The sequence below is a fragment of the Triturus cristatus genome, chromosome 6 (genome assembly GCF_964204655.1).
Source record: "Triturus cristatus chromosome 6, aTriCri1.1, whole genome shotgun sequence".
Taxonomy (NCBI): domain Eukaryota; kingdom Metazoa; phylum Chordata; class Amphibia; order Caudata; family Salamandridae; genus Triturus; species Triturus cristatus.
The window spans coordinates 96,896,370-96,912,670 of record NC_140589.1 but is presented as its reverse complement, the minus strand read 5'-3'; the positions used below and the strand labels follow the sequence as shown (position 1 = coordinate 96,912,670).

General features: G+C 47.9%; 1 protein-coding gene across 2 annotated transcripts in view; it reads left to right on the top strand.

Moving 5' to 3' along the window:
• LOC146813822 (calpain-1 catalytic subunit-like) overlaps positions 1 to 16,301 on the top strand; it is a 652,425-nt gene that overhangs the window by 179,804 nt on the left and 456,320 nt on the right. The gene's annotated exons all lie outside the window — the stretch shown is intronic.

The following is a 16,301-nucleotide window of genomic DNA, read 5'->3' as shown; positions in this document are numbered from 1 at the left end:
CTACACATGATATCTCGTATGGATTTTTCTGTCAAAATATAGCGCCTGATAGCAGGTATTTGACTGCATTCTGTGCATTAGACTCCCAGCTACAATTCTGTCAACTAGCACAAGGGTATAAAAACAGCCAAGGTGTATTTTCAGCAAGAGTAACATAGTTACTTCAAAAATTTTATGAAGAAGCGTTGTCCTATGTGGATGATATTTATCTGATAGACGACAACTTAGAGAGGCACTTGCCCATGGTAAACACCATTATTATGGGATTTGCCACAGAGGGTTACAAGTTCAACTTTAAAAAGTCGAAAATAGCCCACCTAAATGTCTTATTTCTGGGATATGAGCTGTCAAGTGAAGGCAAAAGTCTGGCAGCTAACTTTTTTAGAAAAGTGTGCGCTGCTCCAGCCTCCAAAATCATTAAAAAAACTTACAATCAATACTAGGATTCCTAAATTTCTACGACTTAATAAAACCTGACTTTTCAGCCAGAGATTGGACACAAGAACATACTGATATTCTTTGTTTACTCCAGGAATACATAATTGATTCCAAACACTTCCAAACACGCGTAAATGAACGCCACTTGGTGATACGAATAATTGCGGGTCTAAGCGGGTACACTTACTTGACCTTCAATGAAGGAGAAACTGTACCAATCGCATACAAATCACACCTGTACACAAATGCAGAAATGCGTTTTACTTCAACAGAAAAAATCGTGACAGCCTTTCAGACTGCTGTAGCAAGAGAAAGAGCACTGGCTCAGGGGAAACGCATTATTGTGGTAACTCCAGTACCTGCTTTAGAAGCGGTCACAAAGGCCAGCATCCCAAATGCAAAAGTGTTACATCTAAGATGGGTACAATGGGCTAATTCTCTTACTGCAACAGATGTTGAATACAGATTTGATCCAAGTTTAAAAACTCAAGCCTTCCTGCAATATGAACAAGAATACCCTCTACCAAATGAAACCTTGCCTCTAGATCAGTATGAATATATTATTTAGACTGACGGATCTGCGCAATCGGCCATAGAAAGTAAGCAGCAATATTTTTCTTATTAAAGGTCGCATGCGTGATAGCAAGTTCCATCCTAGTTGCACAAAAACGCAATCTCTAGGAAGACTGCTCAGCTCAGTTGGCAGAATTAAAAGCACTGATACTGGCACATGTAAATACGGATCAAGAATTCCCCACACTAATCGTGTGTGATTCTTTTTATTGTGTACAGTCGTACAATGAGTACTTACATCATTGGGAACAAAACAGGTTTAAAGATGCAATAGGTGGCACAATTAAACATAAAATGCTATGGGAACAGGTAGCAAAGTAAAAAACCGAGCTACCGATGACTCACGTGATCCATACACTGAGTCATCAACGTGATGGCGTTCAGGTTGTAGGGAATTCATTGGCTGATGTAGACTGGAGTGTTCTACAGTGGAGTGGGGTAGATTGTAATAGCATATAGTGGCGTGAAGTCCAATGGAATAACGTAGAATGGAGTGGCGTACATTGGAGTGTGGTAGAGTGGAATGCCATACAGTAGAGTGGCGAACATTGTGATTGCGTTCAGTGTAATAGCTTAGAGTGTAGTGCTGTATAATGGAATAGCGTAGAGTGGAGTATAGTGGAGTGGAGTGGTGTAGAGTGGAATAGCATACAGTGGAGTGGCATAGAATAGATTTGAAGAAACTTTTAAAGTGGAGTGGCATTTCATACAGCTCTGTAGTTACAGTTAGGGTTGCCCAGGATAGGAATTCCTCTGATTTCTACCCCTTAATAACTGTGCACTTGTTTGACAATTCTCTGCAAAATTTCCCAGACCTATTGCCTCCATTACATATCAGAGGATGGAAAGTTGTGCAATGTTTGGTCAAGGTGGTGCAAAGAAAAAAGGCGGTTGCCAAAACAAGGTTTGACCCTAATGCATTAGAGTCCCCTTCCAATGGCCTAAAGCAGACTGGAGGTTGCTAGGGGGTGGCAGAAAGCACACAAGACACTATGGATTGTGTTTTTTTTAGCAGATTGGGTAGCCCTCCCATCCATCAAGCCTAGGCCCCATCCTCTCCTCCCAGGGATGAAAGTCTTTCCCCTAGGCAGATTGGAGGGTGCTATGAAATGTTGATCCCTCCACATTGTATTTTGGGGCCTTTCCTGTTGCAGACACTGCCCATGCAAGTGAGGTACCACTTTTATGAGAAGACTTTGGGAAATGCTGAGTCGAAATAGGTTTGTGGCTCCTGTAGATCCCAGAACTTTCCATCACATAAATATGAGAAAAAATGAGTTTTTTTGGTCAAAGTCTGAGCCACGCAAGTCACCCCATTATTGATTTCTCCACGTGTCAAGTTTTAAAAAATTAACAAGTTTGCTAAGCTTCCCTAGGTGCCGGCTGAGCTATGGGCCAAAATCCACAACTACCCATTTTGTAAAATAGGGGTCAGTTTTGAGTGGAAAAATGTAATATAACGCGTTCTGGGCATTTATCTGTCCTAGGCGCTAGGCTTCCCACAGAAGTGAGGTAGCATTCTTTTTTTATTAGTTTTCATAAAGGCTTATACAGTGCATAGATATGACATTCACGAGTACAACAGTAGGAAGTCAAAAAAACAAAGGAGAACAACCAGCTTGTGGCTACAATGTACGCATATGTCAATTGGGTTTGGACATCGTCGGTAGCTCCTCTGCATAGAGAACTAAATTATCCCGACAATACGTTAGATCTCTGAGCCACTGTTCAGCTGAGGGACTCTGTGTACTTTCCCACATCACTGCTACCTTTCTTTTGGCTATCAGCAGCGCCACATTTGTCAGTCTGCCCTTGGCACCTTTCAGGAGGTGAAGTAGGCCTAATAAGCACATTTGCGGAGAACACGGCAACTCAACCCCAATTATCTTAGACAAAGTGGCGACCACTGTTGTCCAGTATTTTCACACTCTCCCGCAAGCCCATGCCAGATGCCAGAAATCTGCCCCTGGGGTACTACATCGCTTGCAATCATCAGTGTCTCGAAGCCCGTATTTGACAAGTTTGTGTGGTGTGTGATGAATCTGGTGAAGGTATATAAAATGGATGATACGTAAGTTCCCATTGGAGGTAAGTGCGTCAGTCAGTTGGCAGCAACGCTCCCATTCTTTCGGTGTCAATTGGAGGTCTACACATTCATTCAATTTGTCCAAACTCTTGGGGGATGGGGGAAGCCTGTCCTCTTTAGCTGCTCTATAGAGCTTGGTAACGAGCTTGTGCCGGGATGGGGATATAAGTAGTGTGTGTAATGCCAATGATATCGGTGGTCCTGCGGGGAATGTTGGGTAGTGGGCTTGTATTGCTTTTTTCAGTCTGTGAAACAGAAAAAGGAATAGTGGTGTTTTGTTTTGGATGTAGTCCATGTCGTCAGCTGTAAGGAAGGTGCCATTGGGGTAGAGATCCTGCAGTTTGTCAATGCCTACCAGTGCCGGTGTACGCATTGCCTCCGCCTCATGAGTCACCGACAAGTCGGAATGGTAAGCTAAGGGTAACAGCGGAGAGTATAACGGTAGTTTACCGGTCACTCGGCCCAGCGCCTGCCAAGCTGCAATTGTAGAGTTTGTATTGTTAATTGTATCTCTGGGAGTGGTCCTGCTTCGATTTGTGAGGACAGAGAGCAATGGAACAGGGCGTGAGTCCCAGTGCTCTACTGCAACGTGTGCGACGAAATCATGAGGTGTGTACCAATAGTATGTGTACTTCGCGTGTGCACAAAGATAATATAGGTAGATGTTTGGTACGCTGAAGCCCCCACACTTATAGTCAAGAGTGGGAGTTCTCCAGCCCACACGAGCCTGCTTGCCACCCCAGATCAGCCTGAGAAGCAGGGAGCGCACCGTTTTAAAAAATTGCTGGGTAAGAGGGATCGGTATGTTATTGAAAAGGTACAGGAACTTAGGCAGCACCACCATCTTTACCAAAGCAATAAGATCCGCAAGAGAGAGTTGGAGATGTACCCATCTGTCGACTTGCTGCTCCAACAACACTGTGGCAGTGCCATAGTTCTCGCGAATGACCCCATATCCCCAGGTACTTGACCGACTCTGTGGCCCAAACCAGGGGGAATTCAGGTGCATATGGAAGCGTACACTCAGTTAGTGGCATCACCACCGATTTCTCCCAATTGATATGTAACAAAGCGAGCGAACTGGATGTATTCCAGCAGAACCGGCGCGAGGTGATGGCGAGGCTCGTATATGAAAAGCAGCATATAATCTGCGTATAGAGAGATGATGAGTAGGCGGTGGAGGAGAGTTAGAGCTGCCTATTTGTGACATTGCCTAATGAGGCAAGCCAGCGGTTTTAGCGTTAGCACAAACAGGAGTGGTGAGAGTGGGCAACCTTGCCTGGTCCCCCTAGTAATTAGTATAGGGTCCAAAGTGTGGCCTCCTACGCGGACCTGCGCCATGGGGTTTGAGTACATGAGACGTACCCAGTTGACAAAGAATGGAGAGAACCCCATAGGTTATAGAACATAAAAAAGATAGCCCCATTCGATTGAATCAAACGCTTTTGCAGCGTCCAACATGACGGCTGCAGCGGGAAGTGCGGGAGATAGGGTGTGAAACAGAGCGAACAGTGTGTGCAAGTTATGGGGGGTGGATCGTGTGGGAATAAAGCCAGACTGGTCAGGCAGTACCAGATTCTGCATGAGGGGTTGGAGTCGAGTGGCCAGAATCTTCACCAGGATTTTTACGTCCGTGTTAATAAGTGATAGTAGCTGGTATGAATCACACACAGCAAGAAGCCGGTTTGTCCTTTAGTAATGTAATGATTAGCACCTCACGGAGAGACGGGGAAGCACACCTGTATCATAAGCCTCGGCATACATTTCGAGCAGATAAGGGGTAAAGTTCCTCCATGTAGGCCTTGTAAAATTCTCAAGGGAACCCATCGGGACCTGGCGCTTTACGGTTGGGGAGGGAGCTTATTGCTAATCGGATGTCTTCAGCTGTGATGGGCCAGCCGAGAAAGTCTCTTTGGCCATCTGACAGCCATGTGATGGCCACTTGTGAGAGATATTCATCAAGTTCAACAGTGTCCGACACCCCTGTGAGGTATAGAGCTTCGCATAAGACAGACGGAATTGTTCTGTGAAGTCTGGGGCACTATAATAGTCATGTCCGGTATCGTCCGTGATCTTAGTGATCACGTCCTGGCTCATGCGTTTTTAATCTTAGTAGCTAAGTGATGTCCAGGTCTCCCACCTTCTCCGTAAGAGCGGGCCACATATCGTTTTGAGATGTATCGCATCTCTTCTTCTGCCAACTTCTCGTGCTCAAGTATACCATTCTTTATGGAGGTCAGAGTCAAAGCACTAGGAGCAGTCTTGTAGTCACGCTCGAGTTTAGTCAATGTGGCTTCCACTTTAGTCAGTTGGCCTCGTAGGTTCTTCAAAAAGCCAGCTGAAGTGCCGATGCAGGTGCCCCGAATGGTGGCTTTGAATCCCTCCCAGAGGACCCCAACGCTGTCGACTGAGCCCTTGTTGTGTCCAAAATATTGTGTAATGGCCTCGCAAATTGTCTCTACATAAAGGGGATCCAGTAGTACTTCAGGTCGGAATCGCCAAGTGAACGATCTAGGGATCATTTGTGGTATACAGAGAGTAAGCCTAACAGGGCAGTGATTGGAAAGTGTGTGTGGTAGACTCTCCACAGCTGTCACCCAGCCCGCCGCCCCCTCACTCATAAGCCAATAATCGAGGCGAGACCAACTACCGTGCGCAGTGGAGATATGTGTACCCTCAGGTGTCTCCTCGTGTCTGTGGCGCCATATATCTAGGAGTCCCAATTCTGCCATTCTGTCATTAATTACATGAGCCGCCCCAGGGGAATGTCCCTCCCTACCACTAGACTTATCTTTCCTAGCGTCCAAGTGTGTATTAAGATCTTTCCCCCAAAGAAACACAGCGCCAGGTAAGCTCCGCAGTATAGCGAGGAGACGCTCGTATAGAGCAGGATCATCTATATTGGGACCATAGGTGTTGACAATGGTGACCAGTTTGCCCCGCATTATCCCGTGTACCACCGCATAGTGTCCTGCAGTATCGACATGAGTCTGTAGCACACTGAAGGAAAGGCCTTGCTTGACTAGTGTGAGTACACCCGACTATAGGAGGAATAAGAGGAGGCTAAACGGTATACAGCCCAGCGGACCCCAACCAGCTGATCGGTAGCCTGTGTTAAATGTGTTTCCTGCAACAGGGCAATGCTAATCCCATGGCGATCTAAGTGTGCTACCATCTGGCGAATCTTCTTAGGCGTGTTAAGCCCCCGTACATTCCATGTTAAACAAGAGATGGACAGTATGTTGCTATGCAAAATTAAAAAAAGTATATATGCAATTGAATCTAACTGAAATCCTTCAGTCCTGTAGAGCGTACAAACGCGAGTTGAGACATTGATAATATAATCAGCCACATAAACATTCCCTGTAACACCTTCCCACCCACCTTTCCCCCCCACCCACTTCAGCAACCCCAACCTGCTAAAGCCATCCCGAACCCCCAATAACAAGTCCCACATGCAGAGCCGAGGCATTAGCCAGTGGTGGGGAATACCCATAAGGGGGATCGCTGGAGCACAGGAACCCTCCCGGTAGAAAGGGAGGGGGCCGAGTCGGTGTGCATTCCCACTCGGACGCTGCAATGATGCAGTACTTAGTGATACAGAGCTGTACCCCAGTAAAGAACTGGAGACTGTGGGATAAATAAGAAATAGCAGAACACAATCAGCCTGAGTCTCAACACACATGCGGGGTGGTCATTTGAACATAAAAAAGGAAGAACTATTCAGATAGCGTCGACATAGTCGCTGAACAAGTAGAGGCACGCTTAGGTTCCAATACATATATTGCAATAGTGTCACTGTTCATCTGTCAGTTCAGTAGGCTCTTCAATCTCGCCCCGGATCTCTAGAAGACCATTGGCGGCGGTTGATAGATTTGGCAAAGTCCATCGCCGATTTCGGGCAGACGTGCAGGATAAAGCATGGCATATGGCACCTGTGCGGCAATGAGAAGTTTTTTGATGGGCTGGTATTCTCGCCGAGCCTCCTGCACCACCATCGTGAAGTCAGGATAAAAAGCGAGAGCATTCCCCTCGTAGTTGATAGCGCCCTTCTCTCGAGCCAAGCGAAGCACAGCATCTCAGTCTCCGTCGTTTAACAAGCGGATGATATTAGGACGCGGTGGTGCGCCGGGTGGGGGGTGTTCAGATAGAGAGCGATTGGCCCGCTCCACAATCAGGACCTGAGACAGCTGGTCAGTCACAAATATCTCACATAAGAGTTTCTCCACATATGTCTCGAGGCGGCCCGTATTCGTGGACTCTGGCAGACCCATGATGAGCACATTGTTGCGACGCAATCTAGCTTCCAAATCTTCGTTACGAGCCTGGATGACAGCTAGGACCTTTTCCATTGACGCCGCTTTGGTGGTTACCTGGAGCAGCCCATCTTCGTCAGTAGAGATGCGTGTCTCAGATTCTCCAAGACGCAGCGTGTGTTTGTCCAGTTTCGAGGACATATGATCCATTCACATGTTCAGATGGTCAATCTTGCCATCAATGGATTGAAGACTAGCCTGGACCGCAAGAAGGGTTATATCAATGTTGGTGAGGTGGTCGTTAGGAGCGTCGGCCTCGGAGTTCAAAGCAGCTTGCTGAGAGGCCCTATTGGACTTGTGGAGCTCAAATGTGAGGCACGGTTGACCGAGCTCAGTCTTCCCCATGTTGCTGGTGCAGTACTATAGGGAGAGCTATGTAGTCCCAGTGTAGCGACAAATAATAGGGGAATGGAGCAGGCAGAAAGGCCACTATAACCAGAAAGCACCAGGGCCTACCAGCGTAGCAAGGTCTCAGGGCTAGGAAACGTGGCACCACAAGACACACTCAGGAATTGGGCCTGCAGCTGGAAACAACGTGGACCGCTTTTATCCACAGAACAGGATTGCCACCGTGCAGGGAGTATAGCACTACGGGCAGGTGGGTGCCAAGGCCACAGTTCTCCATGTCACTCTCATCGTCCAGCCAGGCGAGGAGGAGGGAATAGGCACGACCCCCTTGCCAACCGGGGACACCGCAGGCGCCGGAAGCGCCGTGATATGAAGGGGTGGAAAGTATGGCAGACCCGACTCAGGATCACACACTGCGTTTCTCTCCATGTGGCAGGCACAAAGATGGCGGCCCCACTGGGCAAAGTGGATGTCGTGCAGTTGTCACGGGCCCCTGCAGCTCGTGAAGAAGGCAGGCCTGCCCGATCGCCGATCTGCCAGTCGTCCTCCTCCAGAGGAGGAGGGGGTTTCGCAGAGCATCCAATGCAGCGTCCGGCGCTCCGACTCAGCTGTAACACGGACGGCAGCGGCATCCAGACACAGGTCAGCAGCTCACTGTAATGGGGGGAGGGGGGGCAAGCACAACGGGTGTTCGGATGCGCCAGGCACTTGGTATGGGGATCAGCGGACCAATACGCAGCAGCGGCCCAAGGTACTACCGCAGTGGGCTCGACTGTCAGCCCCAGAATAAGGGGACGCGTAACCCCCGCCTGTAACGAGCCCAAGGTCAACAGGCCACGCCGGCGGAGACCAGCGGGCAGCCCGCACCCTAGGCGCCCTATAGACGGCTCGCACCACACCGGCCACCGGTCCTCGGGCAAGAGGTGTAGGTCAGCCCCCCAGCACCCGCAGACCCCAGACAGCACCAGTCGCAGCTCACCTGGGCCGCGCGTTCAGAACGCGCTCCGATCCGCCATAATACCCGCGCCGACCCCCGCTTCCTCTGATCTCAGCAATGACGCCGCTGCGAGCCACAGCACCCAGCCAGGGCAGTCCCCCAACACCTCACACTGCATCACCTTCGAGCTTGGGAGCAATCCGGGCGGGATGGCAAGGATAAATAGCGGATAGTAAACTTGGCTGGTGGAGCAGTGCTACAGAGTGGCCATCTTGCCGTGCGCCCTCTAGCGACCCCACCACCCCCGCCAGAAAGTGAGTTAGAATTTTTATCAGAAGACACAAGGAAATGCTGAGTGGAAGGACATTTGTGGCACTCCACTGGTTTCAGAACTTTCCACCACAGAAATGTGTATTTAGATACTACTCAAATTTATAAGTTTCCTTGACTCTGACCTATGCCACTTCAATGTACATTACTCCACTCTATGATAATACACTATACCCTACTCCACTCTATGCCACTGCATTGTACACCACTTTACTCTGTGCTATTCCATTCTATGGCACTCCACATTATTCCACTGTATGACATTTAACTGTATGTTACTACACTTTACTCTCCTCCACTCTATATAACTCCACTATATAAGTCTACTCCACTTTATGGCACTTTATGACACCCTACTCCACTCTATCCCCATACAGTCTACGATCCAACTCTATTCTCCACTCTGTGCCTATACACTCCATCGTACAACACTTTTCTAAGCTTCACTCTACTGTACAAGACCACATTCCAAATTATACCAGTTTACTACCTACGCTAAGCCTCTCCACTCCATGTTGCTCTACTCTACAAAACGCCACTCCACTTTATGAGACTTACCTGACTCTACACCACTGTGCAACAGTCTACGCAGATCCACTGTTTGACACACTTCTGTCCTCTATGCAGCCCCACTCTACAACACCGTTTGCCACTCTCTGACATTTCATTCCTGTCTATACCCCTACATTTCAATGCACACCACTGTACTCTACTATATGCTACTGTACAACACTATTCAAATCTGACGCTCTACGATACTCTAGACCACTATACAACACTATACACAACGCTTTGTATGCCACTGCGCCCCACTTTAGTACTCTTTACTCTAACACAGTATTCCACTCTACTCCACTATTCCACTCTACACCACTCCCATCTGTGTTGCTCTATTCTATTGTACTCTATAACACTGTATGCCAATACACTGTACCACACTCAACAATAATGTACTGTACATCACTCCACTCTACAAAACCCAACTTGACTATTTGACTTTTTACTTTACAGCAATCTACAACACTTACCAATACTATACGACTCACCACTGCACTCTATTGTATAACACAGTAGTCCAATTTATGAGTCTTCACTCTACTGTATGCTATGGCAGTCTACTCAACTGCATTCCACACCACTAAAGTCAATCAATCAATAACCTTTATTTTCAGTCAACAAACCTTAAAAGTGCAAAATGCATATGCATAAATTAATGGGGGGATTATGTATACAAAATGCATTGATTTCATTACAACAATACAGTAAAACATGTTGATGTTTTACAGATAAAATACAATAAGTAAAATCTATACCGATTAAAATCATCATTTAGATAAAAGGAGTGAAGTATTATAAAACAGTGAAAACAATGAACCCCAGACCTTCTGGTATCTAAAAGCTATACATTGTCTGCTTTACAAGGGAACTTTAGATTGATATTCACTGGCCAAAGTTAGGGGAATCACATTAGGGCAAATCGATGAAATAGTGGATTCAGATTGTACTTTCCTTCTGAATGCCCACAAATGGCCCAAAAATTTAGCAATTGCAAACGCAAACAGAGGTCTTGCATCAGATCTTAAAATGCGTAATGCCACACTATGATCTCTGGTTCCCAGCCGTTTGCATATAGGAGTGAGCCATCTGCTTTAAGGAACTGAGTATGCTGGGCAGCCCAAGAAAATGTGGTCTATAGTTTCTGTGAAGCAGAACAGCAAGCTTATTTCTAACAGCATTCCGTTGCCACGAATTCGTAAATGCATTCAAAGGAATAATACCACATCTAATTTGAATATATAACCTTCTGTCTGCCTGCACTTGAATAAGATCACGGAAGACCTCCAGGGAAAGCAGCAGTTTAAAATCTAGGAATTCCTGTGTTAATCTTGCTAAAATACTACTCCTGGTCTCCTTCTCAAATACCCAATCCCCATACATATATTTTAGATAGTTTTCTGTGGGGAGTTCCAGGCAATTGGGGCAGCCCCACTTTAACCCGATGTTGTTAAGTAGAATATTGATGTTCCTTATCCAGCCTATCTTCTTAGATGTATCTACGGTGCAGACTTCTTCAAAGGCTATGGAGTACAAGGACAATTCGGGGGTCGAAATCAATCTCTGCCAAAAAAGATGACGTAATTTTGCTAAGTCTTTTAAGGATTTAACCCCCATATCTAGTTTAAGGGGGAGTAGTGGAGTACTGGGTGGGAGGGAAACTAAATTCCTACGGAACATATGCTCAGTTACTGTGAGATAATCCACTTTCTCAAAGCCCCACAGCTCAGCCCAATCAAGGGCACTGCTTACTGCCTTGTTTTTACAGATCTCTTGAGCTGGGGCAACCGGTTTGATAGCTGAGCAAGAGTCTTCCTTTCTCCGGGCTCCAACTATGTGTTCAAATTTTAGATTGGTCTTGGTTAGATGTTGCTTCCAAGTCATACCTTTAGCCAATCTTACGCCCAAATATTCAAAGCTACACAACCGCTCTAAGCGAGTGTTGTTTAGGGTTAATCGTCCTTTAAAGGATTTATGGAGGTTTAGTATCATGAGTTTTGTCTTAGTGGTATTTATTTCTAGACCCCTCTCATTGCAGAAGGCCTTGAATTGGTATATTAGCATCTGGAGCCCCTTGGGAATTTTAGAAACAAGGAGCATATCATCTGCAAAGAGAAGCACTGCAATCTTCATATTCCCTAATGAGGGAGCATCAGCAGGAATTCAAGCTAAGGAGTTCACATCTTGGTTGATATAGAGGGAAAACAACGTGGGGGCCAAGACAAAACCTTGCCGGACCCCCCTGTTGACATTATTGGGGTATGTGACTTGGCCCCGATTCCCTCAGAGCACCCTGGCATAGTTGCTTCATGAAGACGAACAACTAATTTCAGGATCTCCAGAGGAATTCCCTTGTCTTTCAACACCATCCAAAGCTTTCCACGAGGCTCAAGATCCAATGCTGACTTCAGATCTACGAAGGCAGAATATAGGCTCTCTTTGCCCAATACCACCACCTTCCGGTAAAGAAGAATGGATCTAAAAATCTGATCGATTTTTCCAGTTTTTTGTCAAAATCCAGCTTGGAAATGCGACAGTATATTATTCTCAGCCATCGAGTCCTGGATTCTCACTAGGAGGGTACGGCTGAATACCTTCTGAATACAGTCCAATAAACTGATAGGCCTGTAGTTAGTTGGATTATTTCTATCGCCTTTTCTAAAAACTGGAATAACCTCAGCTCCCTTCCAAGAGTCTGGAATTCGGGCACCTCCTGCAATAGCATTAAAAAGTGCCAGCATATATAATCGACCAATTACTTTTATTGAGCCAAAACAAGTCTCCAGGAACTCCATCCGGTCCCGGAGCTTTAGCTGGTACAATGAATTCAATTGAAGTTTCTATTTCCTCCTTGGTGAAAATGACCCTCGCCGGGTTTGGGGGTAAATCTAAAAGGGGCATCCTTCAGTATATTTAATAGTAGTGGAGTAGAGGGCACCAAAGTGCTTCAGCCTATTCCCAGCTGTAATATTATTAGCTAGCACAGATTGATTTCTTAAATTACCCCTCCCTACAAGAATCCAAAATTTCCTGAAATCTTTCAGGGAGCACGCCTCCCCAATTTGCTTAGACTGGCATAAACGTTGGAGTTGAGCTCTATGTTTACTGCAGAATAGATATATCGTGGGATTGGACCACCTGTACCCAATGAGGTAGGCACAATTTGCTTCTAATTCCGACCACGTTCCATGAGATTAGTTTAAGCGAGTGATCGCTTATAGGCAACTGGTGTAAAGAGGGAAGAAGGGTATCCACTCCCCTTTCCTCATGGGCAGGTGCTGCGCTAAAGTTGGTGTTAACGCTGTCCTGGCTTCGAGTTACTTCTTCAAAGATGATTTGCACAAGGGACTTTGGACCAGTCTTACAGATTGAAGGCGACAATAATTCCCTGCTTATTGGAGGGTTTATGTTCGGAGCAAGGCAAGGGGCACTATTAATGGATTAAGTGCCGAGCTGAGCTGAAGTCAGTCAATATCCGCTAAGGAGGGGGGTGTTACAGAAATGGCCTTTTGAGCAGCAAATTGGAGTTATACAAAGAGGTAAACATTCCCAACTGCCTCCTAGATTGGCTATTTGGCTTGTCTGGAGGAGCAATCCTGACTGACAAAGCAATAAGATTATGCATTAAACTCTCATCAGCTAAAGTCAGCTCTATGGCATCTGTTGAGTTATTAGCTAAAACACATCTCTTTGCATGTAGAGAGTCTTGACTGATCATGGATCTACAACCTCTAATGTGCCTGATCAATGAATAATTTTCTTTTTGAGGGATTCCTCATTCTTATGTCTTGTGGGATGATTACATTTAGGAACATTAATCATGTAGATTTTATGATGTTGACTACAAGGGGGCTAGAAGGTCTGGCCCAGTGATGTGGCATATCCCGCCTTGCTCCTTCTCTAGGGGGACATTGTGGATGTCTGTGTGTTGCCTCATATGCTGTTGGACCTGGCTTACCACCCACTACATCTCCAACCCTTCGTGCTGTACAGCTACTGGGACCGGGACTTATAGTTGATGATAAGGAAGCATCATGTGTAACTTATGTGGCAACTGTTTCCCACTAGCAAATTCCCTCATGTGCTCGGAATCAGGTTCTTTGCCTTGACCATTTGATTTCCCAAGTCCATCTAGTAACCCATGAATGAGCCCAGTTAGTGCTCTAATTTTAGTTTTCAGGGCACAAACCTTCTTATATAAGTCAGATACGGAGCTGGAAGCTTCAAAATCAATTAATACTGCAACAATGAGTGGGGAGGTACTTCCTTTGTTAGCTTTCACCCTTTCATTTTGGTCCACAATGGCAGCGCTAGTTTCTTGCAGATCTAGCAGGGGTAAAAATATATTTCTGCATAGAAGCCCAGCAGTGGGTGTTAATGGGTCGATGGTTATATTTTGTGAATCATCCAAGGGCATTACTGGGCCTCCCGGGGCTGGTTACCGTTACCAATGTTCACCTTTCTAAACATGCTGGGTATACGCCCTTCTTTAGCAGAAGTTCCATGTACTGTAATGGCCTTGGATTTAGGCTTAGCGTCAGTAGCAGTTGGAGCCAGTAGTCCCTCACATTCGGACAATAAAGTTGTCAATGCGATCGAGGACACCTCTCCCCTTTGCAGGGCTCTGCATCTTCTTCGATTTCTTGGATGCTTCATGTACTCCACCGGCCCCTGCCACCCCCTCCACAATCTTCCTTTTCCCCATGGAGCCTCCAACAAACCTTAGATAAGACAGAAGGGGAGATGCAAAGAAAGAAGACGAACTCCCAGGCCAAGGCACCCAATAGGGCAGAACTAGCAGAGCACTAGTTAGGCTACAGCACGCACAGTACCTTGAATGGAACTCCGAAACGCAAAAATAAGATGGGTGGCCTTCCTCTTCTGGAGGCAGAGAGGGCCCACCCTTGGCCCGGGCTTTGCTCGGGTGCGGCCGGCTGCGGGAGTTCTCCGGTGCCTTTACGGCGTGTCGGGGTTAGCTCTGCCCCCTTGTGACGTGCGCAAAGCACTGGGGGACCACGTCTCACCCCAGCAGAACGGCAACAGCAGAACAGGTCGGTGGGGCCTTCGATGGCCTGGAGAAACGGCAGTTCAGGTCAATGAGGGGCCTCCAATGGCCCAGAGAAGCGTCCCGCGCTGTAGGAGTGCTTTGGCGCGTTTACGGCGTGTCAGGATTAGCTCCACCCCCTCGTGACATTTACGAAGCACTGGGGGACCACGTTTCACCCCAGCAGGATGGCAACAGCAGAACAGGTCGGTGAGGCCTCCGATGGGCCAGAGAAACAGCAGTGTAGGTCAGTGAGGGGGCTTCAATGGCTCAGAGAAGCGTTCTGCTCTGCGGGCATGCTCTGGTGCCTTTACGGTATGTCGGGGTTAGTTCCGCCCCCTTATGACATGCACGAATTGCTGGGGGTCCATGTCCCACCCCAGCAGGACGGCAGCAGCAGAACAGGTCGGGGGGCTCTGATGGCCCAGAGAAGCAGCAGTGCAGGTCAGTGAGGGGCCTCTAATGGCCCATAGTGCCAATATCGGCAACAGTTATCACAAAACACATAAGTACATAAATAAAACACACGACACTGAATGTAAGTGGAGAAATATTGCTGCAGGTTTATTAGCATAAGCAATATGCAAACATGGTGGGTTATCTTACGGGCGATCCCAGGGCAGGCCAGCCCCTATGCCGCCTGCCCGTCTGATAAGCCTAGAGTCACCATGGCAACGCCAACTGGTGTATACCAAATATTGGGAGGGTCCCCCCCTCCCATCTGTGGACCACCAGTCCACTTGCTTCACACGCCCCCCCGTGATGGGTGGGCGGAGCATACATGGCAGCCCCCGGTTGCTCAGACCCACAACCGCCTGTCGGATAGCGGGGCGCCGTCGTTCTTCCAGGGGACACGCTAACCATCCCTGGGTATCCTGGCTTAGCACCACGCGGTGCTGCTGCATGCTATACCCCTTGGTATGTGCAGACCCTGGATCGCCCTGTAACTCCTCCTGCAACACAAAGTGAAAATTGTTAGAAAACCTGGCCCCCCCTTTGTCCCTCCGGACGCCGGGTAAGCGGAGGGGCGGGTAAGGCGAACGAGCGGACAAGAGGGCGAGGAGGGGGCGGAGACAGAATATGTACCCCCTGAGTCCTCCCCGCCGGAAGCAGCTATCTGCTGGGGTCTCCCTTGGTCTATCCCAGGGACTCGACCTCCCACCCCTGTGCCTTCCTGTGGCACTAAGGCGGCCGCCCTCCAAGGGGCGGGCCGCTGCGCAACCCCCCCCCGGGCAGCCTTACAGAGAAGCGTCCCGCACTGCAGACGTACTCCGGCACCTTTACGGTGTGTCGGGGTTAGCTCTGCTTCCTCGTGACATGCGCAAAGCACTGAGGGAACATGTCCCACCCAAGCAGGACGGCAGCAGCAGATCAGGTTGGGGGGCTTCCGATGGCCCAGCGAAGTTACAGTGCAGGTCAGTGAGGGGCCTCCAATGGCCCAGAGAAGCGTCCCGCACTGCTGTAGTACGGCATGTTGGGGTTACCTTCGGCACCATCATGACGTGCTCTAAGCGCTGGGGGACCATGTCTCACCCCAGCAGGACAGCAGCAACAGAACAGGTTGGTGGGGCCTCAGATGGTCCAGAGAAGGGGCAGAGCAGGCTAGTGAGGGGCATCCAATGGCCCAGAGAAACGTCTACGACACTCCCTTCCACTCTGTGACACATTACTACA